This window comes from Toxorhynchites rutilus, chromosome 1 (assembly GCF_029784135.1).
Source record: "Toxorhynchites rutilus septentrionalis strain SRP chromosome 1, ASM2978413v1, whole genome shotgun sequence".
NCBI lineage: Eukaryota > Metazoa > Arthropoda > Insecta > Diptera > Culicidae > Toxorhynchites > Toxorhynchites rutilus.
In genome coordinates, this window is record NC_073744.1 from 92,536,384 (window position 1) to 92,563,456 (window position 27,073).

At 39.2% G+C, this 27,073-nt stretch overlaps 1 long non-coding RNA gene and 1 pseudogene across 1 annotated transcript; one reads left to right on the forward strand and one right to left on the reverse strand.

Moving 5' to 3' along the window:
- The first annotated feature begins 14,046 nt into the window (after positions 1-14,046).
- Positions 14,047-22,002, forward strand: LOC129761185 (uncharacterized; annotated as a pseudogene).
- Positions 22,003-22,691: 689 nt separating this feature from the next.
- Positions 22,692-23,679, reverse strand: LOC129762683 (uncharacterized). Its single transcript, XR_008740698.1, has 2 exons — positions 23,537-23,679; positions 22,692-22,903 (listed from the first exon to the last, which is right to left on the reverse strand). It is a non-coding gene; the product is annotated as an uncharacterized LOC129762683 (long non-coding RNA).
- Between the last annotated feature and the right edge of the window lie 3,394 nt (positions 23,680-27,073).

Genomic DNA, 27,073 nt, shown 5'->3' on the forward strand with positions numbered 1-27,073 from the left:
CTCGTTAGTCTTTCGGTGGTAAGGCACCACGAAAGCAGCTCGGATAAGCGCATCAGCCGCAGGAAGCGTGAAGAAGCCACATCGCTATCGACCGGGAACTTCGCATGAAATTCGTCGCTATCAGAAGTCGACCGAATTGCTGATCCGCAAGCTACCTTTGCAGCATTTGGTTCGTGGAATTGCTCAGGACTTCAAAACCGACTTGCGCTTCCAAAGTTCTGCGGTTATGACGCTGCAGGAGGCTTATTAGAAGATACCAATTTGTGTGCTATCCATGCAAAACGCGTCACATCATGCCCAAGGACATCCAGCTGGCCCATCGTATCCGAGGAGAGCGTGCTATATTAGCTTAGCATATAATCAACAGCCCTTTTCAGGGCTCCAAATTTGATGGATTAGAGTTCAGAAAAGTTTTTTACAGGCCGAACTGAAAGGAGCATTTAGCGAAAATCGTGGTGTCGATGATAATTCGATACCGATAGGTGCCATGGATATGGATTTCATAATGAAAAATATGAAATACATGACATGATGTAGTGAATATATCCCCATATCGAAGAAATCACTTTGATGAAACTGTTTACCGTTTGTCGTTTTTAATTGTTGGGAAAGGGCATTATTTCTGCTGACTAAATTCCAAGAAAAAATCCATTCCTTCTTTATGCGTGATTCATTCTGCTTCGGATCAACGGAACAGTATGATATTCATTTCATACAAAAGATAAAATGTCCAAGAGTTATATGATTGCTATTTATTGAGTCGAAAAATAGTTTCAATAGCTTAATGATAGCTTCGGAAACAGGATATTGAAATCATTCGTATCCGTATGTTAGCGCGCCCACTTGGAAACCCATTAATCTTATTGGAATGTGAGATGGGGAAGCTCATACTTACGTCTATGCATTATGCTGTACACTACAGACTTTTTTTTCTCCGTACTGATTAAGAAGCCGACCGAACTATCGGTCGACAAGTCAGTCTGCAGTCGGCGGGGGCTCTTAATTTCGTTTTTGCAGGCCGAACCGAAAAAATTTCAGTCGAGTTAACTCTTTTTTACAGTAATGCTTTTGAATCCGGACACTTTGCATTACATTCAATATCATACCACAGCCATAACATTTTTTTCATGTTGAATTTATGCGATTAATAGTTGCTAATATAGTTACTGATAGTTTCTTGATAGTTACTTATCAATCGCATTAATTCAACATGCAGAAAATGTTGTGGCTGCGGTATGGTATTAAATGTAACGACCGGAGCACCGCTCAGTGTCGCATTGGAGGCGATTTTAACCTGTAATTGAATTTTGAATTTGCGATGACAGTGGTACAGTGTCGACTTTCAATGTGGGGTCATAATTTGGACCCTGCACTCTATGTTTACAAAAATGTCCAACTAAATATGTCGCATTACATGACCGTCCAATTAGCTAAATGTCGAATAAGTTTTCAATCTGGAAACAATTTAAGAATTGGTGAAAATTGAATAATCGGAAAAGTCCCCAACCATCAATAAGCTCAGAACAACTGCCAAATTCTCATACTCATCATATCTTGAAAAACAGGATTATGAAAAAATCAATTTGTGTTTTATTATTATTGTGGATATTGTTTTAGAAAGCATTGAACTGTATTTCGTAAACTCTTTTTTGAAAGGTTTAATGGCCCTGATAAGCGCCGTGTTTTATGGAATGGTTCCAATTTAGAAAACTTAGTACTCGTGGTTTTGAAAAAAAGCCATTTCGAACACCCTCGATGCCGCCTTGTTCTGGATTTGCCACCAAAGCAGTTTGTATAAACAACAAACTTTTTTTCTTCTGCGTCTGCCTGTTGAGGTCTTGATGTCCACCGAACCAAAGCGCGAGCAGTTTTGCCAGCCAACTCGATCACTTCGGCAGCCGAAACTCTATAACGGCTGCTAGGTGGACTGGTGCACTGATACTAACGCGCTCGGCCTAGCTACCCTTGCGGAGCAATTGGCGAATACACCTACGGGAAACTGCAGTCCAACACGGTTCGAGCGGGATTTTGCCTTTCCTTTCACTTTTTCTCCTTTGCCATGTCCAGACATGGCTGCTTGTGTTAGTTTGATGATGTGATGTGATGCGAAACGATGTGGTGTACGGTTTGAATGAGAATTATCGTTACAGAAGGAAGGAAGGAAGGTATTGTATTATAGAGACTTTAAACTTTTGCAGTTCATTCGTCTCTAGCCTTGAGAAAGGCCCTTTGAAAACTCTACTCTACTCTATTACTCTACTCCAGCGCTACCACCTCCGCCCTCTTGCCTTGAGAAAGGCACTCGATCCCTCGCCGTCCAGCTCGTCCAGCAACGATGTTGTCCAGTCGGTGTCCACACAAAGAATGATCGTTACGGCAGCGGAGCGGGGATTTTTAAGCTGACTGGCTGGCTCGAGAATTACGCATGTGTGAGACTGCGACCAATGTTTCGTTCATTTTTTTCTTTTTCCTTTCCAATCGTGCTTCATTGTATTTCGCTGCTGCTGTGGTTGCCCGTTTTGGTCGGTACGATTTGAGGAGCACAAAATGGACCAATCAAAAATGGGCACATAGTGCATTTGGACAATGCTTGATATTTCACAATTATTCAATTATTTATCTCAAGAAAAATGAAATGTTATTCGTTATGATAGATGCGTAGATATATTTCCTATCAATTGATGAAAAAACCTTTGCGGTCTATTGAGAAATGCTCGAGTTATAAGCGTTCCAAATCTTGCATTTTTTCCTACTTGTTCAGTGCCTAGATTTCCATTTCACCCCCTATATCATCCGGTTAGACGTAGTCCTACGTCAAAAGAAGATCATCGTATTAATAATGACATGAACTGTAACGAAAGATCCGTAAGGGATAGAAGTGCTAGATCGAAATTTCACATGTTCCCTATTAAAAAGCGTTCTATTTAATGCTGATGTATTGATTAGTATTCGTGGTCTACTGTTTAAAGAAAGGGTGGGATGTAGGGTTTATTATTATATAAATACTTTTATAGCTACACAATTTCTATCAATCTTAATAGATGCGCATATTCACACCTGCGAGTATTGATCCTTGGTTGCACGGACTGTTGGTGACTTGACAGATGCAGAGGGAGAACGGAATAAACAGAGCAGCTCATTGATGGTGAGAATTGGGAAGTGATTGAGAATTAAGGCTGATTTAGACGATGCCAGTCAGCGCTCTAGTTGAAGTATCCAGTGAACAGAGAACAGACACTCTGTTCAAATTATTTGTACCAGTATCGAACAAGTAATTGGCCTCTAACTGGAACAGAGTGTCTGTTCTCTATTCACTGGATACTTCAACTAGAGCGCTGACTGGCATCGTCTAAATCGGCCTTTAGTGGCGATAAACACTATATATATATATATATATATAATATATATATATATATATATATATATATATATATATATATATATATATATATAGTGTTTATCGCCACTAAAGGCCGATTTAGACGATGCCAGTCAGCGCTCTAGTTGAAGTATCCAGTGAATAGAGAACAGACACTCTGTTCCAGTTAGAGGCCAATTACTTGTTCGATACTGGTACAAATAATTTGAACAGAGTGTCTGTTCTCTGTTCACTGGATACTTCAACTAGAGCGCTGACTGGCATCGTCTAAATCAGCCTTAATTCTCAATCACTTCCCAATTCTCACCATCAATGAGCTGCTCTGTTTATTCCGTTCTCCCTCTGCATCTGTCAAGTCAACAACAGTCCGTGAACCAAGGATCAATACTCGCAGGTGTGAATATGCGCATCTATTAAGATTGATAGAAATTGTGTAGCTATAAAAGTATTTATATAATAATAAACCCTACATCCCACCCTTTCTTTAAACAGTAGACCACGAATACTAATCAATACATCAGCATTAAATAGAACGCTTTTTAATAGGGAACATGTGAAATTTCGATCTAGCACTTCTATCCCTTACGGATCTTTCGTTACAGTTCATGTCATTATTAATACGATGATCTTCTTTTGACGTAGGACTACGTCTAACCGGATGATATAGGGGGTGAAATGGAAATCTAGGCACTGAACAAGTAGGAAAAAATGCAAGATTTGGAACGCTTATAACTCGAGCATTTCTCAATAGACCGCAAAGGTTTTTTCATCAATTGATAGGAAATATATCTACGCATCTATCATAACGAATAACATTTCATTTTTCTTGAGATAAATAATTGAATAATTGTGAAATATCAAGCATTGTCCAAATGCACTATGTGCCCATTTTTGATTGGTCCATTTTGTGCTCCTCAAATCGTACCGACCAAAACGGGCAACCACAGCAGCAGCGAAATACAATGAAGCACGATTGGAAAGGAAAAAGAAAAAAATGAACGAAACATTGGTCGCAGTCTCACACATGCGTAATTCTCGAGCCAGCCAGTCAGCTTAAAAATCCCCGCTCCGCTGCCGTAACGATCATTCTTTGTGTGGACACCGACTGGACAACATCGTTGCTGGACGAGCTGGACGGCGAGGGATCGAGTGCCTTTCTCAAGGCAAGAGGGCGGAGGTGGTAGCGCTGGAGTAGAGTAATAGAGTAGAGTAGAGTTTTCAAAGGGCCTTTCTCAAGGCTAGAGACGAATGAACTGCAAAAGTTTAAAGTCTCTATAATACAATACCTTCCTTCCTTCCTTCTGTAACGATAATTCTCATTCAAACCGTACACCACATCGTTTCGCATCACATCACATCATCAAACTAACACAAGCAGCCATGTCTGGACATGGCAAAGGAGAAAAAGTGAAAGGAAAGGCAAAATCCCGCTCGAACCGTGTTGGACTGCAGTTTCCCGTAGGTGTATTCGCCAATTGCTCCGCAAGGGTAGCTAGGCCGAGCGCGTTAGTATCAGTGCACCAGTCCACCTAGCAGCCGTTATAGAGTTTCGGCTGCCGAAGTGATCGAGTTGGCTGGCAAAACTGCTCGCGCTTTGGTTCGGTGGACATCAAGACCTCAACAGGCAGACGCAGAAGAAAAAAAGTTTGTTGTTTATACAAACTGCTTTGGTGGCAAATCCAGAACAAGGCGGCATCGAGGGTGTTCGAAATGGCTTTTTTTCAAAACCACGAGTACTAAGTTTTCTAAATTGGAACCATTCCATAAAACACGGCGCTTATCAGGGCCATTAAACCTTTCAAAAAAGAGTTTACGAAATACAGTTCAATGCTTTCTAAAACAATATCCACAATAATAATAAAACACAAATTGATTTTTTCATAATCCTGTTTTTCAAGATATGATGAGTATGAGAATTTGGCAGTTGTTCTGAGCTTATTGATGGTTGGGGACTTTTCCGATTATTCAATTTTCACCAATTCTTAAATTGTTTCCAGATTGAAAACTTATTCGACATTTAGCTAATTGGACGGTCATGTAATGCGACATATTTAGTTGGACATTTTTGTAAACATAGAGTGCAGGGTCCAAATTATGACCCCACATTGAAAGTCGACACTGTACCACTGTCATCGCAAATTCAAAATTCAATTACAGGTTAAAATCGCCTCCAATGCGACACTGAGCGGTGCTTCGGTCGTTACATTTAATACCATACCGCAGCCACAACATTTTCTGCATGTTGAATTAATGCGATTGATAAGTAACTATCAAGAAACTATCAGTAACTATATTAGCAACTATTAATCGCATAAATTCAACATGAAAAAAATGTTATGGCTGTGGTATGATATTGAATGTAATGCAAAGTGTCCGGATTCAAAAGCATTACTGTAAAAAAGAGTTAACTCGACTGAAATTTTTTCGGTTCGGCCTGCAAAAACGAAATTAAGAGCCCCCGCCGACTGCAGACTGACTTGTCGACCGATAGTTCGGTCGGCTTCTTAATCAGTACGGAGAAAAAAAGTCTGTAGTGTACAGCATAATGCATAGACGTAAGTATGAGCTTCCCCATCTCACATTCCAATAAGATTAATGGGTTTCCAAGTGGGCGCGCTAACATACGGATACGAATGATTTCAATAACCTGTTTCCGAAGCTATCATTAAGCTATTGAAACTATTTTTCGACTCAATAAATAGCAATCATATAACTCTTGGACATTTTATCTTTTGTATGAAATGAATATCATACTGTTCCGTTGATCCGAAGCAGAATGAATCACGCATAAAGAAGGAATGGATTTTTTCTTGGAATTTAGTCAGCAGAAATAATGCCCTTTCCCAACAATTAAAAACGACAAACGGTAAACAGTTTCATCAAAGTGATTTCTTCGATATGGGGATATATTCACTACATCATGTCATGTATTTCATATTTTTCATTATGAAATCCATATCCATGGCACCTATCGGTATCGAATTATCATCGACACCACGATTTTCGCTAAATGCTCCTTTCAGTTCGGCCTGTAAAAAACTTTTCTGAACTCTAATCCATCAAATTTGGAGCCCTGAAAAGGGCTGTTGATTATATGCTAAGCTAATATAGCACGCTCTCCTCGGATACGATGGGCCAGCTGGATGTCCTTGGGCATGATGTGACGCGTTTTGCATGGATAGCACACAAATTGGTATCTTCTAATAAGCCTCCTGCAGCGTCATAACCGCAGAACTTTGGAAGCGCAAGTCGGTTTTGAAGTCCTGAGCAATTCCACGAACCAAATGCTGCAAAGGTAGCTTGCGGATCAGCAATTCGGTCGACTTCTGATAGCTACACAATTTCTATCAATCTTAATAGATGCGCATATTCACACCTGCGAGTATTGATCCTTGGTTGCACGGACTGTTGGTGACTTGACAGATGCAGAGGGAGAACGGAATAAACAGAGCAGCTCATTGATGGTGAGAATTGGGAAGTGATTGAGAATTAAGGCTGATTTAGACGATGCCAGTCAGCGCTCTAGTTGAAGTATCCAGTGAACAGAGAACAGACACTCTGTTCAAATTATTTGTACCAGTATCGAACAAGTAATTGGCCTCTAACTGGAACAGAGTGTCTGTTCTCTATTCACTGGATACTTCAACTAGAGCGCTGACTGGCATCGTCTAAATCGGCCTTTAGTGGCGATAAACACTATATATATATATATATATATATATATATATATATATATATATATATATATATATATATATATATATATATATATATATATATATATATATATATATATATAAGTTATCACCAGACCCACGAAGCTATGATTCGCTAGCAAATAAACAAAACACCCCCGGCAATCATCACGCGAGCAGCGTGCAGAATCCCAGAGCACATTTTCTGCTGACTCAGATCAGCGCATATATTCTTCGAATCAGAGACGATAGCTTTAAGTATACAAATCAAAAATGTAAACTAAATCGAGAAGAATAAAGATCATTTTTATCGAGAACTCCGAGTAGAGCGGTTGGTTTTTTTAAAAAAGCCGAAATACCGCAAGGAATCATAATTGGCGCCCGAAGTCGGGACCCTTAGCAACTGATAAGTAATTACGAAGACATCTTTAGCTGCCTCCCGCTGGGAGAATTCAACATCCGGACCCAGAGCCATCTTCAATCAAGTTGAGGATTTGCGTTGTTGGAGCGCGACAAGGTGCGCTAAGGAGGAATCCCACAACCCGTAGCAAACAAGGACTATCTGGACCTAGGCGATTGTCCCGCGGCACGAGACGATGTGCATCCAATTAATATTATTGTGAGTATAATATTAACCCCCGAGAAAGAAATTAGTTTTAAGCTAAAATAACAATTTTAAACGCGATCACGCCTACTAACAACACAGTGGTAAGCCCGGACCCACCGTAAGCGAGCCACTAAAATATCACAAAGTGTTTTTTTTTTTTTTAATTCGTTTATTTTTACAGGCTCAGTTACTTAAGTTTAAAGGAGCCGAATTCTTAAATATAATTTTAAAACTATATATATAAACAATTTTCTTACATCTATGGTTAGTAAGGTGGAAAACCGATTACTCGCGGTGTACTCGAGTTTAGGAGGGTGACATATTTTTAGGAGAAGGATGGGATATAAGGAAATTGTAACAATGTTGATGAACACTCAATTTATAAATCTCTTCGTATATCTATAGTGTATTTACATTTCAACTTATTCTACTATTTATAGCAAAGGGACGAATTACCCGCAAAGGAAGGAAAGGAGGGTATAAGGATGTAGGGGCAATCACACACGAAGATCTATAGCTTTAAGGAAAACATATATATGGGACATGTAATCAAGGTCTAACCGAGCCAACACATCTCTCACCGGCACATTGGGCTGTCTTCCTCGGGCCCGAAGGGAGTTCTTTAAATTCGATCTGGCGACCAGATACACCTCGCACGACCAAACAATGTGCTCGATGTCGTGATAACCTTGGCCACAAACGCAGAGATTGCTGCTGGCAAGATTGAAACGGAAGAGTAGTGCATCTAACGAACAGTGATTGGACATGAGTCGGGAGAAGGTGCGAATAAAGTCCCGACTCAAGTCCAGACTTTTGAACCACGGTTTGAGGCTAACCTTAGGGATAATCGAGTGAAACCACCGGCCCAATTCGTCTTCATTCCACTTGCGTTGCCAGTTAGCGATGGTATTTTTGCGGACTAAAGAATAAAATTCATTGAAGGCGATTTGACGCTGATAAATATCTCCTTCAATTGCACCTACCTTTGCTAATGAGTCAGCCCTCTCATTACCCGGAATGGAGCAATGTGAAGGGACCCAGATAAAGGTAATGACATAACAGCGTCTGGATAAAGCACTCAAAATTTCTCGTATTCTCTCAAGGAAGTACGGCGAGTGCTTTTCCGGCCTCACTGAACGGATAGCTTCGACAGAGCTAAGACTATCCGTTACAATGTAATAGTGTTCAACAGGTCGTGAGGCGACGCTGTCCAGCGCCCAATGAATTGCTGCCAATTCAGCAATATACACTGAGCAAGGATTCTGAAGACTGTGTGAGGTGCTAAAAAATTCGTTGAACACTCCAAATCCTGTGGACTCGTTTATAGTGGACCCATCAGTAAAGTACATATTATCACAATTGATACCCCCATACTTTTCATCGAAGATCGTTGGAGCGATCCTCGATCGTTGGTAATCTGAATATCCATGGATATCTTGCTTCATGGACAGATCAAAATGCACAGAGGAATTGATGTAGTCAGGGAAACAAACACGGTTGGGAATATACGAAGAAGGATCAACCTGCATGGAGATGAATTCATGATATGAACTCATGAATCCGGAGTGAAAATTTAGCTCGATCAGCTGCTCAAAATTTCCGATCACCAATGGGTTCATGACCTTACACCGGATGAAGAACCGAAGAGATAATAAATTGAAGCGATCTTTTAGTGGGAGTAGACCTGCCAAAACCTCGAGACTCATGGTATGCGTTGAGGGCATACATCCCAACGCGATACGGAGACAAAGATACTGAATTCGCTCGAGTTTAATGAGGTGTGTTTTGGCAGCTGATTGAAAACAGAAACTGCCATACTCCATCACTGAGAGAATAGTTGTTCGATACAACATTATAAGATCTTCTGGGTGGGCTCCCCACCAGGTGCCGGTAATTGTACGGAGAAAGTTTATTCTTTGTTGGCATTTTTTACTCAGATACCTAATATGGGCCCCCCAAGTACATTTGGAGTCGAACCAGACCCTAAGATACTTGAATGACATAGCATGAGTGATCGGTTTACCCAAAAGTTGAAGCTTTGGTTTTGCTGGTCTATGCTTCCTAGAAAAAACCACCATCTCTGTTTTCTCCGTGGAGAATTCGATCCCTAGCCCAATGGCCCAGGTTGAAAAATTGTTCAAAGTATCTTGTAAGGGTCCTTGCAGGTCGGATTCGTTTGGTCCTACGACAGACACCACTCCATCATCTGCAAGTTGTCTTAGGCTGCAATTTTGTGTAAGGCAATTGTCGATGTCGCTTACATAGAAGTTGTACAAAAGGGGGCTTAAACATGAGCCCTGGGGGAGGCCCATGTAAGAGACCCGACTTACTGCCGAATCTCCGTGAGAAAAGTTCAAATGTTTCTCACAAAGCAAGTTATATAACATATTATTCAATAGAGGCGGCAGACCCCGAGAGTGTAATTTGTCCGACAAAACCTCTATTGAAACAGAATCGAAGGCCCCCTTTATGTCCAAGAATACTGAAGCCATTTGTTTTTTTTCGGCGTAAGCCATTTGAATTTCTGAAGAAAGCAACGCAAGACATTCGTCCCCTTGCCCCTGCGGAACCCATATTGTGTATCTGAGAGTAGGCCATTCGTTTCAACCCATCGATCAAGGCGAAACAAGATCATTTTCTCCAACAATTTCCGTATACAAGACAGCATTGCTATTGGGCGGTACGAATTGAAGTCGGACGCGGGTTTTCCGGGTTTTTGAATAGCTATAACTCGTACTTGTCTCCAATCATCTGGAACAATATTATTCTCCAGAAACCGATTGAATAAATTCAACAAGCGATGTTTCGCCACATCAGGGAGGTTTTTCAGCAAGTTGAACTTAATTCTATCCGATCCCGGAGCAGAATTGTTACATGAGAGCAGAGCAAGAGAGAATTCTACCATCGAAAACTCGGAATCAAGATCGCACCTACCTTGTGGTATATCTCGAACAATTTTTTGCACAGGAGCGGAATCAGGACAAACCTTCCGTGCAAAATTAAAAATCCATCGATGTGAATATTCTTCGCTTTCATTCGTTGAAGAGCGATTTCTCATGTTTCGAGCCACTTTCCATAATTTTTTCATTGACGTTTCTCGTGACAAACCTCCCACGAAATTTCGCCAATAAGCACGTTTTTTCCCTTTGATCAAATTTTTGAACTGATTCTCAAGGGCTAAATACATTTGAAAATTTTCAGGGGTTCCACGTTTCCGAAAAGCTTTAAATGCATTCGATTTTTCTACATAAAGCTTGGAACATTGGCTATCCCACCATAGATTGGGAGGCCTTCGGGAAATGGTGGAACCTGGGATGGGTTTCGTTTGAGCGCGAACCGCGCTGTCATAGATCAAACGAGAAAGGAAGTTATACTCCTCCAATGGAGGTAAACCATCTCTGGAATTGATGGCTAGAGCAATCGCGTCCGCATATTTTTTCCAGTCAATGTGTCTTGTGAGGTCATATGCCATGTTTATAGATTCAGAAGAATTCGACCCAATGGTGATGGAAATTTTGATTGGCAAGTGATCACTACCGTTGGGGTTCTGGATTACATTCCACTTGCAATCTAACGATAGTGAATTCGAGCAAAGCGAGAGGTCAAGAGCACTTGGGTTAGCAGGAGGTTTAGGTACACGTGTTGTTTCCCCAGTGTTCAAAACGGTCATATTGAAGCTGTTACAAAGGTCATATATCAACAATGAACGATTGTCGTCGTACTGTTCCCCCCAGGCAGTTCCGTGAGAGTTGAAGTCTCCCAAGATCAATCGTGGCTCAGGAAGGAGTGAGCACATGTCATCAAGTTGTTTGCGGCTAACCGCAGCTCTCGGAGGCCAATACAAGCTGACAATACAGAGGTCTTTGCCTCTGATGTTTGCATGACAAGCAACAGCTTCGATCCCTCCAATAGGTGGAAGGTCAATTCTAAAAAATGAGTGGCACTTATTGATCCCCAAAAGCACCCCTCCGTATCTATCATCACGGTCCAAGCGTATAATATTAAAATCGTGGAAAGAGATATCATCTCGCGAAGAAAGCCAAGTTTCGGACAGAGCAAAAACATCACAATCGTAGTTATGAATTAAAAATTTGAATGTATCCAATTTAGGGATAAGACTACGACAATTCCACTGTAAAACAGTGATATCTCCGACCTCTCTATTTGAATTAGACATCAAGAGAGATAATCATTGCAAGGAGGGGCCATGTTTGCATCAATTGTTGCAAAATTGTCTTTAATACTGGAAGCATTGAGATGACAAGGGTTCTGATGGAGTCGGAAACATTAAAACACTTGAAGATTTGGTCCAAAAGGTCAGACAACTTTATAAATCCCGATTGGGAAGTTGAACTGGACGGAATAACAGGGACAGTTGGGGTTTTTGATGTCCCCTCGAGTGCTGGGCCATTCGAAGGTGAATTATTCCCACGGAAACCAGGAGGAACCTGATTTTGCTTGTCCGCTGCACTCGATTTTTTAGGCATGCTAACAGGGGGTATCACCGGAGGGGCTTGTCCTTGAACTTTGGGAGTGGTCACATTTTTGCGCCGGGGATTCCCTTGGAAAATGAACGGTGTGCCCCCGTTAGCTGTGTCCGCTTCTATTTCGTCAACGGGCAACGTGGCGAAGACATTTTGTGTGTTGATTGGTTGTTGTTGTTGGGCCAGTGGAGAAGCGCCCTTTAAAATATCCGCAAAAGTGCGTTTCGAGCGTTCCTTCAAAGAGCGCTTCTGTTTCTCCCAGCGACTCTTGTAATTTTCACAAACTGAGAGCTCGTGTGGGGATCCCCCGCAATATGGACATTTATGCTCAGTCGCACTGCAGGATTTCCCCTCATATTGCTCTCCGCAAGTGGCACAGCGCTCCTTGTTGGCACAATAATCCGAAGTGTGACCAACTGACTTGCATTTGTTGCAAGTCATGGGCTTTGGCACGAAGAGTCGCACAGGTAGTCTCAATTTGTCCACCATAACGTAGTCAGGGAGGGCGGCACCAGCAAAGGTGACTCGAAACGAGTCGGACGGCGTAAATTTAGTTTGGTCCCCATCATGGGAAAGTTTCCCGAGTTGGCGACAGTCCAAGATTTTCACTTCCATTGAGGGGAGCTTCTTGAACTTGCCTTTTCCTTCTGCTTTTATTTGTTCGCTCGTCAGACCCGTTTCAGTTATCACCCCCTCAATTTCTACGTTATGGGAGGGTATAAATGTTCGATATTCGAGAGTGAAATGTTGATCAGCAACAATCTCGTTTGCGTGTTTCCGTTCATTCACGACAACTCGCAATTTGTTCGGTCTAACCCTGCGAATTTCAGATACAGAAGTGTATCTGGCCAGATCTTTCATGATCTGAATCACGTTAAGGTTTTTTCCTTTCGGTTTTGGCCGGAGGAAAACAACCCAAGGGCCAGTTCCAGGTGCATCTTCTGGATAAACTCTGACACGTGGAGCGGAGACAACAGAGGGGGAAGACGAGGACGAGGACGAAGACGAGGATGAAGATGAGGACGAGGACGAGGATTGGGTTGGATCGGAAGCATCAGAAGGGGGAAGCGAAATCGATGATGGGAGAGGGGGAGTGGAAGTAACAGTGGGTTGAGAAGGGAGGCTTGCAATTTTCTTAGAGGGGGGCTTGGTAGGATGAGCGGATTTGTCCCCAGAAGAATTATCTTCCTTATGAGGGACTCGTTTATGTTTTTTCCCAGATCTTGTATGAGATTCATTATCGGAGATCTCCATCTCTGGAGATCCTCCACTATTCTCCATTCAAAAAAATGTCTGTCTTATTTCTAAATTATTATAGATTTTAACAATAATCTTTAAAAAAATAGCAACAAAAAAAATTATGATAATAATATCAAACAATGAACAAATGAATTGAATAATAATATTAATAATAAATATGTGTACCTTAATATATAAGTTGTTCCAACAATGCGCTCTACTGCCCTAATCAGGGAGAGACAGAGGCTACGCGCTACGGAGACAACACAATAGCGCAAGAATAGCTTACGCAGCCACGTGATGATGAATCCCGTTTGCGACAGTCACGCGATGGCGATCCCGTTATGCCGAATCAGTTCAACAGCCGCAATCCGGCTCGCAACAAGAGAGCTGCTTCCTTTGTTCCTTCGTTCCACTTCACAAATGGTCAGGTCGAAAGCGGACAGCAATGACCTTCACTCGTACACGGTTCACTCGTACCAATAGCACAATAGCAAAAGTGGCAACGCACAATACCGACACTGAACTTTACTCGTCAAGAGTTGGATAGCGAATGATCACAAAGTGTTGAACTAACCCAAATCGAACCAAACAAAAAAAAACCCCACGCGAGTGCAAGTGCTAGTTTATAAGCTAACAAAAATGGCTGAACCTATTCCAATTATCAGACCAGCGCGTCTGCTCCCACCATCCAATCCTAATCCAAATCCAAATCCAGATCCAATTCCAAATCCTAATCCAATCCAAAATCCACGGTTCGTGATCGACCGAAATATCGGATTCGAGGACCGAGGTAAAATTCCTCAAATAGTGAGAGACCTACCCGAATTCAATGGCAATCCACGAGATTTGAGCCAGTGGATGCTAGACGTAGAAGATGTATTGGAACTTTTTGTGGACCTCAGGGACACATTCCAATATTATCTCCTCATTAAAACAATTAGGAGGGAAATTAAGGGCGAAGCCAACGACGCTCTTATCACCAGTAATACTCCTACCCAATGGGAGAGTATTAAAGAGGTGTTAAAACTCTATTACGCTGATAAAAGGGATCTTATGACCCTTGACAATCAGATGAAATCTTTAATGCGTAATAAATCTGAAAGCCTTGAGAGTTATTACAGCAGAGTAAGAGAGCTTGTGACTCTCATCAGTTCCGCCATTTCAATGGATGATCAATGGCGTGGAAATGAAATTATTCTAATGAGATTATACAACCAAATTGCACTTGATACCTTCATAAGAGGAATCGGAGACCCACTCTCCAGATTTTGCAAAAATTTCAGACCGCAGAGCTTAGCACAAGCTTACAGCTACTGCGTTGACTATTTAAACCTGGATGCGCGCAATGCTCCAGTAAACATGCCTACTTGGCACCCTATTCCAAGTGCAGCTCCTAAACAAACTATTGCATTGCCCGGTTTTGATAGGAGATATTCAGGAAAGCCTCCACTTCCCCCACGTCAAAACACAATTCAAAATACTCCACAGCGCATGCAACCTAATGTATTTGCACCAAACAGAACTTTTGTCCCAGCTCAACCCCGTCCCGAGCCAATGGACACAAGCACCATTCGTACTCAACATGTGAATTATGGCAATCGGCCAGTAGCTCAACGTAGAGGGCCAAGCAATTCCATGAGAGCACACGATCCCCATGCTAAAAGATTAGCACACACATTAGAAGAAAAGTTAGACCCTTCTGAATACGAAAAGTGGTATGATGAGCAAATTCAAACAAACAATGAATTTTTCAACGAAGAAAATTATTCAGAACCATTAGAAAACTTAAATTTAATTGATGATGAAACTTCTGAAGAGCCAATTGAGTCAAAAGAAACTCAAACCAATTTTTTAGAGAACACAGATTGGGTAGCGAAATGGTTCGATTAAAGAACATTTCCCCGCTTCCGTTTATTAAAGTTAACTTCCACTACAAAAGGTTACATGAAACTATTAATCGATTGCGGAGCAAATATAAATATAATTTCGAAAAAATGGGCACTCAATTCTGGCAAGAAAATTTTCAAAATTCCTCAACAACCTGTCAAAGGAGTTACAGGAAAAAATGTTATTTCTGAAGTTACCCATCTTGCAATTTTTTCACCAGTGATCGAAGACACTTACGAATTTTCAATTTTTGACTTCCATACATTTTTTGATGGAATTATAGGTACAGGTATAATCTTCAACAAGCTTTTCAACCTTATCTCAAATCAAGAAATTCTGCAAGTATTCGGTAGAAACCATACATTAAACATTCCTATCCATTTTTATACTCCTACTCCTACACCCAGGAAAATAAACTCCGTAACTGTTACAGAAAAAGTCAGACTCAATCACCTTACTGAACAAGAAACTTCAAAGCTAATACCCATTCTGAAAAAATATAATGAAATTTTCCATAACCCTAAAAGCACCCTTTCATGTGCCACAAATGTGAAATGTGACATTCGCACTACTGACGATTTACCAATTTATCAAAAAACATACCCCTATCCCATGGCCTATAAAGATGAAGTGGACAAGCAAATGAAAAAACTTATCGAATCAGGAATTATAAGACCTTCTATATCACCCTGGAATTCCCCAGTTTGGATCGTTCCTAAAAAAATGAATGCCTCTGGAGAAAAAAAATTTCGACTCGTTATTGATTACAGGAAGCTGAATCAGAAAACGATATCTGACAGGTATCCAATGCCTGAGATTTCAAATATTTTAGACCAACTAGGAGGAAACAAATACTTTTCAACTCTTGATTTGGCATCAGGATTTCATCAAATAAGGATGAATCCTAAAGATGTAGAGAAAACCGCTTTTTCGGTCAATTATGGAAAATACGAGTTCATTCGTATGCCATTTGGCCTCAAAAACGCTCCCGCTATTTTTCAGAGAGCGATGAACGATGTGTTACGTGAGCACATTGGCAAGCGCTGCTACGTTTATATTGATGACGTAGTTGTATTCGGAAAAGATCTCAACGAGCATAATGAAAATTTGAAAATTGTGTTGCAAACTTTGGAAAATGCAAACCTGAAAGTTCAATTAGATAAATCGGAATTTCTCCACACTTCGTTTGAATTTCTAGGGTATATTATTTCAGACAAGGGCATTAAACCCAACGAAAAGAAGATAGAGGTAATCAAAAATTATCCCGAACCGAAAAATTTAAAACAGTTGAGAGGATTTTTAGGTCTTGTTGGGTACTACAGGCGATTCGTTAAAGATTTAGCTAAGATAGCGAAACCACTAACAAATCTTTTGAGAGGGGAGAGAAACCCTGATTCTAAAAAACAAATAAGCCTTAATCAAGATGAAATTAAGTGTTTTGAACAAATGAAAATGATTCTTGCAAGTAATGACGTGCTCATTTATCCTGATTTTACTAAACCATTCCTTATTACAACAGACGCATCAAACTTCGCTGTTGGCGTTGTGTTGAGTCAAGGTGAAATTGGCAAAGATAAGCCAATCCACTTTGCATCCCGAACTTTGAACAAAGCTGAGGAAAATTACTCAGCTACCGAGAAAGAGATGCTAGCCATCTATTGGGCACTTAAAGTTTTCAGAAATTACATTTATGGACAGAAATTTAAAATCGTCACCGACCATCAACCGCTAACGTTTTCTTTGTCTCCACGAAACGTTAATGCAAAATAAAAAAATTGGAAATCTTACCTGGAGGAACACGATTATGAAATCGTGTATAAACCTGGTAGAAGCAACGTTGTTGCGGATGCCTTGAGTCGCATCCAAGTTCATTCGTTATCCCCTACCCAACACTCAGCAGATGACGATGATACAAATTATATTTTATCTACAGAAGCTCCACTTAATGCCTTCCGTAGTCAAGTCATCATTGAAAAAGTTAATAGTCATCCAGACACAATAGTAACACACCCTTTTCCAGGAATACGTCGTACCGTCATAAGAAGAACTAGCCTGACTGACCAAATTTTAGCAACACTACTTAAAGACTTTTTCGATCCAACAAAACTAAACGGTTTATATACCTCCGAAGAGATCTTAGGAAAACTTCAAGAGGTCTACAAACAGTTTTGACGTAGGACTACGTCTTTCATTTCTATACCGGGGTGTAAAATCAAAGTTTCGAAAACGAAAGCGTTACGCCGGAGACCGAGATTTTGAGCGTTAATAGCTCCTAAACAACTGAACGAAATGGTATGATAAACACTTCATTCGAAAGATAAAATGTCTACGCGTTATATACTTGTTACTTTTTGATCCAAAAACTTGTTTCAATAGTCTTAAAATTGCTTTCAAAACAGGCTATTGAAATCACCAATCGGTATATAAGCGAGCGGCGCTCGGGAATCCACTCAGTTCTAATTGAACAGCGATTGGAGCATGTTGTCGCTGTTGCGGTGAAGCTCTTTATTTATCATGAAAGCGCGGATGAACGGTGTCACCAAGAGCCTGTTTGTGCACCCTAGGCCAGAAGGGAATCTATCAGGAGGAGAGTGATGCCACAAACGGTTCCCTGGGAAGACATCGCTACACACACATACACGCGCGGCTATTAACAGGTGGTTATCGAGTTGGCATTAACCACTGGTGGGCTTCCAGTATCGAGGAAAATGTGGAAATATCTAATCGTTACTGAAAATAATCTGCCAGTTCCTCTGGGAATTTTCAAAATATATTCATGTGAAAGAGTTTAATTGAATGTTTTCTATCCATGTTACACTGTGACCAAATATGTTTCAATCAAGTGCTATTAACAGGTGGTTATCGAGTTGGCATTAACCACTGGTGGGCTTCCACTATCGAGGAAAATGTGGAAATATCTAATCGTTACTGAAAATAATCTGCCAGTTCCTTTGGGAATTTTCAAAATATATTCATGTGAAAGAGTTTAATTGAATGTTTTCTATCCATGTTACACTGTGGCCAAATATGTTTCAATCAATTGCTATTAACAGGTGGTTATCGAGTTGGCATTAACCACTGGTGGGCTTCCAGCATCGAGGAAAATGTGGAAATATCTAATCGTTACTGAAAATAATCTGCCAGTTCCTTTGGGAATTTTCAAAATATATTCATGTGAAAGAGTTTAATTGAATGTTTTCTATCCATGTAACACTGTGACCAAATACATTTGGTTTTGTGGTTTTTCAATCAATCGCAATTAACAGGATAGCTTCAGAAGATTATTCTTCCCCATCAGTAGGATATTTCCGTATCCAATATTGTATGCGCCCGCAATCGATTATTGCTCAGTCGCCGACAGTTCCGAGCTCAGAGAGTTTATTCCCCTCTAGTTTGCCTTCCAAATTGCCATCGTAAACCACATCTTCTCTCGATTCAATCACACACAAAAAGCATACTTAAGCGATATTCTGGTGGTGAGACACATTCATTTTTCGTGAGGACATCGACAAGACAACATCGTTGCCTAACGTGCTGGAGGAGGTGGATGGCGAAGGATCGACACATACACGCGCAGAACTCTTTCCGTTAGGATGCCATTCAGCATCGAGAAAGTTCCGGAAAGATCTAATCATTGCTGGAAAATAATCTGCCAGTTCCTTTGGGAATTTTCAAAATATATTCATGTGAAAGAGTTTATTTTAATGTTTTCTATCCATGTAACACTGTGACCAAATACATTAGGTTTTGTGATTTTTCAATCAATCGCAATCAACAGGATAGCTTCTGAAGATTATTCTTCCCCATCAGTAGGATATTTCCGTATCCAATATTGGATGCATAAAACCTTGTGCCTCCAACGTAACGCTCTCGTTTTCGAAGTTCTCCAAATATTCATTCATTCAGAATGAATTCAGATTCAACTTCATACAAATGATCTCTAAATCAACGATAGTCCTACGTCACCCTTGCGGTTATACCATAGATATAACCCACTTCCTGTTTTTCAGTCGAGCAGGTGTCCTAAAAATTCGGTTCACACAGAAAATATTAAAAGACGTTTCAAACCCGGAAGAACAAGAGAAAATCATAAGTGAAACTCATCAAAGAGCTCATCGCGGTATAAATGAAAACAAAGAACAAATTTTGCGAGAGTTTTACTTTCCAAAGCTCACGCAAAATATTCGAAACTTCATTCGAGTTTGTGACGTTTGCATTATATCCAAATACGATCGACATCCACTCGTAATACCGATTCAAGAAACCCCGATTCCAAGATATCCATTTCAAATTGTATACATCGATATTTTCCAAATTCAAGAACAGTATTTTCTTTCAAGCATCGATAAATTCAGTAAATATGGACGCATGGTACCGATACGATCTCGTAACGCGACTCATGTGGAAAAAGGAATGTGGACCACACTCACATCCCATGTAGTTCCGGAGTCAATTGTAGTTGACAACGAAAGAGGTCTTCAATCTCCAAACATTCGTGGTTGGATGGCTGAGTTAAACATTCAGGTATATCGGACACCAATCCACAAGTCAGAAGTCAACGGTGCAGTAGAACGGTTTCATTCTACCGTCATAGAATTGTACCGAATTCAAAAACAACGTTCTCCCGACACAACAGTTAGAAATCTCATTCAAACAGTCATTGAAAAATACAATAACACCATTCACTCCTCTACATCCATGACACCCAAAGAAATTGTATTTGGTAAAACGAGGAACCCAAACCAACAGATCGACCCCGACAAATTAGAAGAAATAAGACAAAAACAATACGACGAAATTTTGGCAAATTTGACAAAAACACAGCAAACGACATTTAACAAAAACAGAATTGAACCACCCGAACTCGAAATAGGTAAAGAGGTGTTCGTGAAGGACAAAATAATAAGAGCTAAGCATAAACCAAAATTTAAAAAACACTATGTTCAACAAAATAAAAATGTTACATTTAGAAACGAACAAAATTCGAAATTACATAAATCTAATGTAAAAAATAATAATATTAACTGATTACAGGTTACCCCTTGTTCTGGGCCAAAACATTGAAATTCACAACATAAACGAAGAACCAGTGGCGATAGTAAAAATAGGAGAAGCAAAAATTATAGAAGGATATCAGAAATATGTTCATGCGATTAACATAACAGCAATAGAATTATCAATATCAAAAATGGAAACGCACCTCTCGACAATTCACATTAGTTATCCCGACTTAAACAGATTATTTGATCAAAAAGTGAACGATCTGAAAGATCGTATCGAACAACTCAAACCAAAGACGAGACAGAGACGATGGGACGCATTGGGACGAGCATGGAAATGGATGTCCGGCTCACCAGACGCTGATGATTTACGATTAATAACTAATGAAATAAATGCAGCTGTAGACAATAGCAACAAACAAATCTTAATAACGATGAGATGTTCGGTAATCTGAATAATTTGACAGAAGCAATAAATGAACTAATTAAGGCAGAATCAAAAAGCTCTACACTAGCAATAGAAAAAGCCCAGATAATAAATCTAATTTTGAGCCTAGACATGTTAAAAGATCAAGTATCAGCAATTCAAGAATCAATAGCATTTGCCAAAGTAGGAATAGTTAATTATAAATTACTATCCACGGATGAAATCAGACAAATAGATGAAACTCTCAGTAAACAAGGCCTACACACAGAACTCCTCGAAGAAGTGCTCAACCTCGCGAAGGTGACCATTGGAACAGACAACGAGATACTGCTTTAAGTAATCAACGTACCTACATTTTACCCACAAAACTATGATGATATTAGAATTGAGGCAATCTTCAAGAAATCAGAATGCATCCAACTAAAGGGAAACTACACCAAAGGATCTACAGAACTTTTACTCCAGAAAAACCCATGTAAACGATTTGGCAATTGGAGCCTTTGTTACAGATCAGACCTAGAAGATGTTTCCGAAGACAGATGCATTTCTAAAATAGTCAAGGGATTAGAAAGCAGATGCACATATGAACACGTTTCTACACATCCACCTACAGTCCAACTGAGCCCGACGACGGTGCTCCTTAACGACATCAATAACACTCTACACATAACCTCGAGCCAACCGCGAGTAATCGGTTACATATTACTAACATAGTTATGAGGCAAACATTGTCGAAATATTGAACTCCCGGCCCCGTCAGGTTGACGCCATATGAGCCTTAATAAAAATATATATTTTGGATAAAAAAAAAAAAACACTCTACATAACACGTGCGGAAATACCGATAGAAACCTGACCGGCTCTTTCATCATCGTATATCGAAACTGTTCAATAACAATTGAAAAGTACAAGTATGCTAACAATATCATCAGAACAATCAATCAACGAATCTTCATCCCATCCACAAGTTTGATAGTGATGCAAGAAAGTGTAGAAAACAAAATTGACGTCCACTCACTTCACCAACGACAACACCAGCATCTTAAATATTTGGAACATCTCAAGTCAGAGACAACCGTGCATAGTTGGTCTCTCATAGGAGGATTTTCATTTTCATTTACGCCCATAATCCTCATCATAATTTTCATTCTGATCAAACTTCGATCCCAAGGCACAGTAGTTCAAATCAACCAAAAGAATGAATCAACGGATCCCATAGAAGCAGTAAACACGCAGTACTATCAACTGGCATCTTCATATTTAGCCAAACCAGCAGTTTAACGTTGACCCAGGAGGTTCAACACTCAAAGGGAGAGCAGTTATCACCAGACCCACGAAGCTATGATTCGCTAGCAAATAAACAAACACCCCCGGCAATCATCACGCGAGCAGCGTGCAGAATCCCAGAGCACATTTTCTGCTGACTCAGATCAGCGCATATGTTCTTCGAATTGGAGACGATAGCTTTAAGTATACAAATATATATATATATATATATATATATATATATATATATATATATATATATATATATATATATATATAATTTTATATATATGTATATATGTACATAGGTGTGCGATAGTTTTTTTTTATAATAATCATTTCGGTATCTTGGGAACAATATGGGACACAGTTGTTCCCGGGATTTTGAAAAGATACTGCCCAGCATACATTAAATCGCATAACAAGCGTATATATTACATCATATGCCCTAAAATTTGGTTGGCATATAATGCGCCTAACTGGCATATGCATGCAAAAGTGGAGGCCGTATACATACATGGCAAATGCTTACCGAATTTGTTTGGATGAATATGCAACTTTGACCGGCTATAATAGCGATTATGTTGGAATTGAATTGCGATCTAATATGAATATATTCATGAATTGTCAAAGCACTAAATACGACTTTTGCCATACTTATATACGATTTATTACAGACATAGAAAAAAACTAATGGCGCAAAATATTTTCGTGAAACGTTTATTACAACCTCACGAATCGCCATTTTTACATATGAGTATTTATGTTCGTAGAAATAATAATTGTTTGATTGACTTGTGTTGGGAGTGGAATATGTTTAAAATGCCACAGAATGATGTTTGGTGAAAACTGCTCCTATGTGGGTTCGAACTCCGGTCGTCTGGATTATCATCCACCAGCTATCTCGCGCGGCTATCTGAAATTTAATTCAACGGTTAAACGGTTAAAACTTTCGAGTGCATCAGCATTTCAATGACATTTCAATATGATGTAATATGTTCTTTATTAGGATTTAATATGATTTACTGTTTCATGATTTTCTTCAGCATGCAACACGATTTACTGCAGTACTGAATCGATTTAAATTATACGCTTATGCGACACACAAACTGCATCAGCGTAATATACGCATATAATGCGGATTAAATATATTTTACGACAATGTACATCATAAATCTGATGTTTGTTATACCGAAATGCGACTTAATTTGATAATGGTATATAAAATCGAGTTTTTGCATTTTATGCGATTTCAAATATACACGACACATACTTTGATTGATATTATATGCGATTATGATTTATTCGGATTTCTTGTAAGACTTGGCACGTGCAAAATTATACGATTTAATGTTTGCTGGGTGTAGCGACGCGAAACCATCTCCAGTTGCCAAAAATATTAATGTCAATGCACATCGCTTTCCATTTGTGTATTCTCATTTTCAATTAACGGTGTAACCAAAGAAGATAATCGAAATCTTAAAACTTCATACGAAAGAAGTTCTTTCATATCTTTGCATACTCGTTTCGTAGATCTCGGGCCACTTACACGTGAATTCGCGTTTCGCGCTTTTTGATCTACTCGTTCATTCACATGCTGCGGTTATGGACTCCTTTTCGTTTTTCTGATCCTCTGCAATTATCCTAATGGGAACCTTACACGATCAAACTGATTGACAATAAGTGTCTTCAATATCGTGACAGCTAGGCTTTCGACATCCGATCTAACCTCAATCAATATTTTGCCACCTTACACGGTCAATATCACCCTCAACCCGAGACAACGAAAATATCCCCGATGGCTAGTGGCGACATTCGAGTTTGGGATCCAAACTATTCTCCATCAAATTAGAAGGCGAAAAGGAAATTTTCAATTGGTAAAATTTGAATGAAAATATCTACTTGGTATTATTTAATTAGTTGAAGCGCGTAGTCCTAACTCTAAGTTTACCTATTTTCTATGAATTTTCAGATATTTCTACTAAAATTTATTATTATTATATAACGTCAGTTTCAGATACAATTTTTGTATGGGATTTTCTCACCACTCGCAGAAAAAAAGTGATTTGCATTCACATAGAATACTAATTTGATTTGGAAAAGTTAATTTTCATTCATAATTTACACTTTAAAACTCGTTTTTCCTTCTCAAAAACACATCATAATACTCGCTTCACAAATACAGACTGATCCTTTCAGTTTCAGGGATGCCAGATTATTTTAGATTGAGAAAATATATGCAAATTATATTATCTGCAAGCAAATGTTTTTATTCGATAAATAAGACTATGACAGTAGAACCCCGTTTATCTGTATCTGTATCTTTACCCCGATTATCTGTATCTGTATCTATTTCTGCATTGATAGAACATAGTTTCTATGTTTAAACATCATCTCGACTATTCGCGGATAATCGGGATTCTACTGTAACTTGAATTAACACGTGATGTTTTTTCACCTGTGATTTTCCCAGATCTTCTCATTCTCCAAATTTTATAGCGGAGTGTGAAGAAACACTCAATTTAGACTAAAGTGGCTGCCCCGCTCGCTAGCGCAAAGAATGACTGAGTTCAATGTTAAAAAACTCCTAAGACGTTGTTAATTTTCATTCACTCTCTCACCATCCCATTGTCAGTTTACTTTGAGGTTTTGATTTGTATCGCGAAAAGTACAGTATTTTGCTATTTTAAGTACAGTAATTTACATTTAATGCGACATTTTTCTAATTGGACAGACCTGTATGCGACACGTTTAGTTAGACATTTTTGTAAACATCGAGTTCGGGCCCAAGCGTCGACGCTGTACCACTCTCATCTTCAATGTCCAATTACAGGTCAAATCGCCTCCAATGCGACACTGAGTGGTTCTCCGGCAAATCGCATTAAATGTAAATTACTGTATCAGTTTTCCAAACCAAAAGCTTTCATTTATGATTCCTACAATTTCAAAAGTTTATAAATTTTAATTGCAATCGCAAAAAAGACTAACAAACATTAAATGTCCGCTTGCAAATCTGGCAACTCAGTCTGGAAGTCCGTGAGGTAAAACGTCATCATGATGCATCCATATGAAATGTCACGATATTGATGCCCGAAAATCAGAAAATCCGGATTTCTGCGTTGTCGGCCATGTTCAGCTGTCATTATGCTGTCAAATGTCATCATATTGTCAATAAATTTGACCGTGTAAGGTCCGCTTTATGCTCTCAAATGTCATCATATTGTCAATAAAGTTGACCGTGTAAGGTCCGCTTAACAGTTTTTTCCAGGTGCATGACACGATTATCGCTATCTCACTCTACCTACCGTCACCGCCTATCACACTATCCCTCTGCTGTAAAAGTTCATCATAGACATCACGATATGTCAGATCAAGGCGTTGTACTATAGGTGGACCGCATTGTCAAAATTGCTGTTCGGCCATTGCTCGTGAAAAAACAAATTTGTTTACAAAACAAATCGTATCTTTTGGCGACAAATGCATTCGTTGGCATAGCTGCTCGCGCTTTATTGTCGAATCATAACAGTACAGAAGGATGTTTTTAGTATATCTTTTTGCCTTTCTTTCCAAGCAAAATGTACTTCTGTTTGGCTCCCATCGGCTTGGAAAAGAGTACTATCAGCCTAGGTAGTGCGGACTGAATCAAAACGGCTGTCAAAAAAGATCCAACGATGAGGAGTGTTATTTTTCTTATGATAATCAACACTATAAAAGAGGTATTGTTGTCAAGGGCAAAAATAAGTAAAATTATAAAATGAACGAACTACATTTTTCCGTCAATTGTTTAATTAACCATTGCATCTATAAAAGACCATCTCAGCCTTTCACTGAGCAACGCATTTTTAATGTCCCCTCTCTTTGTCATAACGTTTTTCCGAACGTAATAAAAACAAACAAAGTCAGAGTCACGTAAATGTTTACTCCTGCGATTTGGAAATATTCGATAAAAAGTGGAAGGAAGAGCTGCCAGATGAATTTTAAAAAAAGTCTGTAAAAACATGTCTGTTAAAAATGTGGAAAAGTCTGTAAAAGTGTGCAGATCTATAGAAATGTCTTTTAACGTTAATTTTCACTTATTCATTAATACTTTGTACATCACGATGCACGTAAGATTGTATTCTGTATATATATATATACAGCCATTCCATGCCAAACTAATATAGTGGTTCTCAGCTCTTCGTCAAAAGTGGTAATTTTGTTCTTTATCGCAAAACATTAAACTCGTATTTTTTAAATTTGTCATTAGGGTGCCCATTTCCATTTTAGGGTGATCCCAAAAATCATTTTTTCCACTTTTTCCCAAAATGACTTTTTTCAAAAATTTATAACTTTCGAACCACTCAACCGATTTAAATGATCGACATATCAAATTTAAGCCAATGAGCTTTAATTGAGAAATATTTAACTTGCATATAAAATGGATCCTATTTTTAATATGGATTGAAAGCTGAGAACTTTTGCATAAAATATCTCGATATCAGAGATGCTATTTTTTTCGTTTTTGAAATATGATTTTGCAAAACTAATCGATGGTTCGAAAAACAATTTTTCCCCATTTTTCCCACTACAAAAAGTCATAACTTTCGAACTATTGGACCGATTCATATCATCGACATATCAAATTGAAGCTTACGAGATATATTTTTTTTTTAAATATTACTTTTGCGAAAAAATTGAATTTTGTTTTTGTAATTATGGATTGAGTTAGTTTTTCATAGTTTTCTCGGTTAAAGATAGGAGCGCTATATTTTTTTATATTTTTTTATGGAAAGCTGAGGAGTATTTACTTAACATATCTCGATATCAGAGATGCTATAATTATTGTTTTTAAGTTAGAATTTTGTAAATTTAACATGTTTTAAGTCTTCGATCAATATTCATATGTGACTAAACTAGACCTCCATTCGCTATCCAACTCTTGACGAGTAAAGTTCAGTGTCGGTATTGTGCGTTGCCACTTTTGCTATTGTGCTATTGGTACGAGTGAATCGTGTACGAGTGAAGGTCATTGCTGTCCGCTTTCGACCTGACCTTTTGTGAAGTGGAACGAAGGAACAAAGGAAGCAGCGCTCTTGCAGCGAGCCGG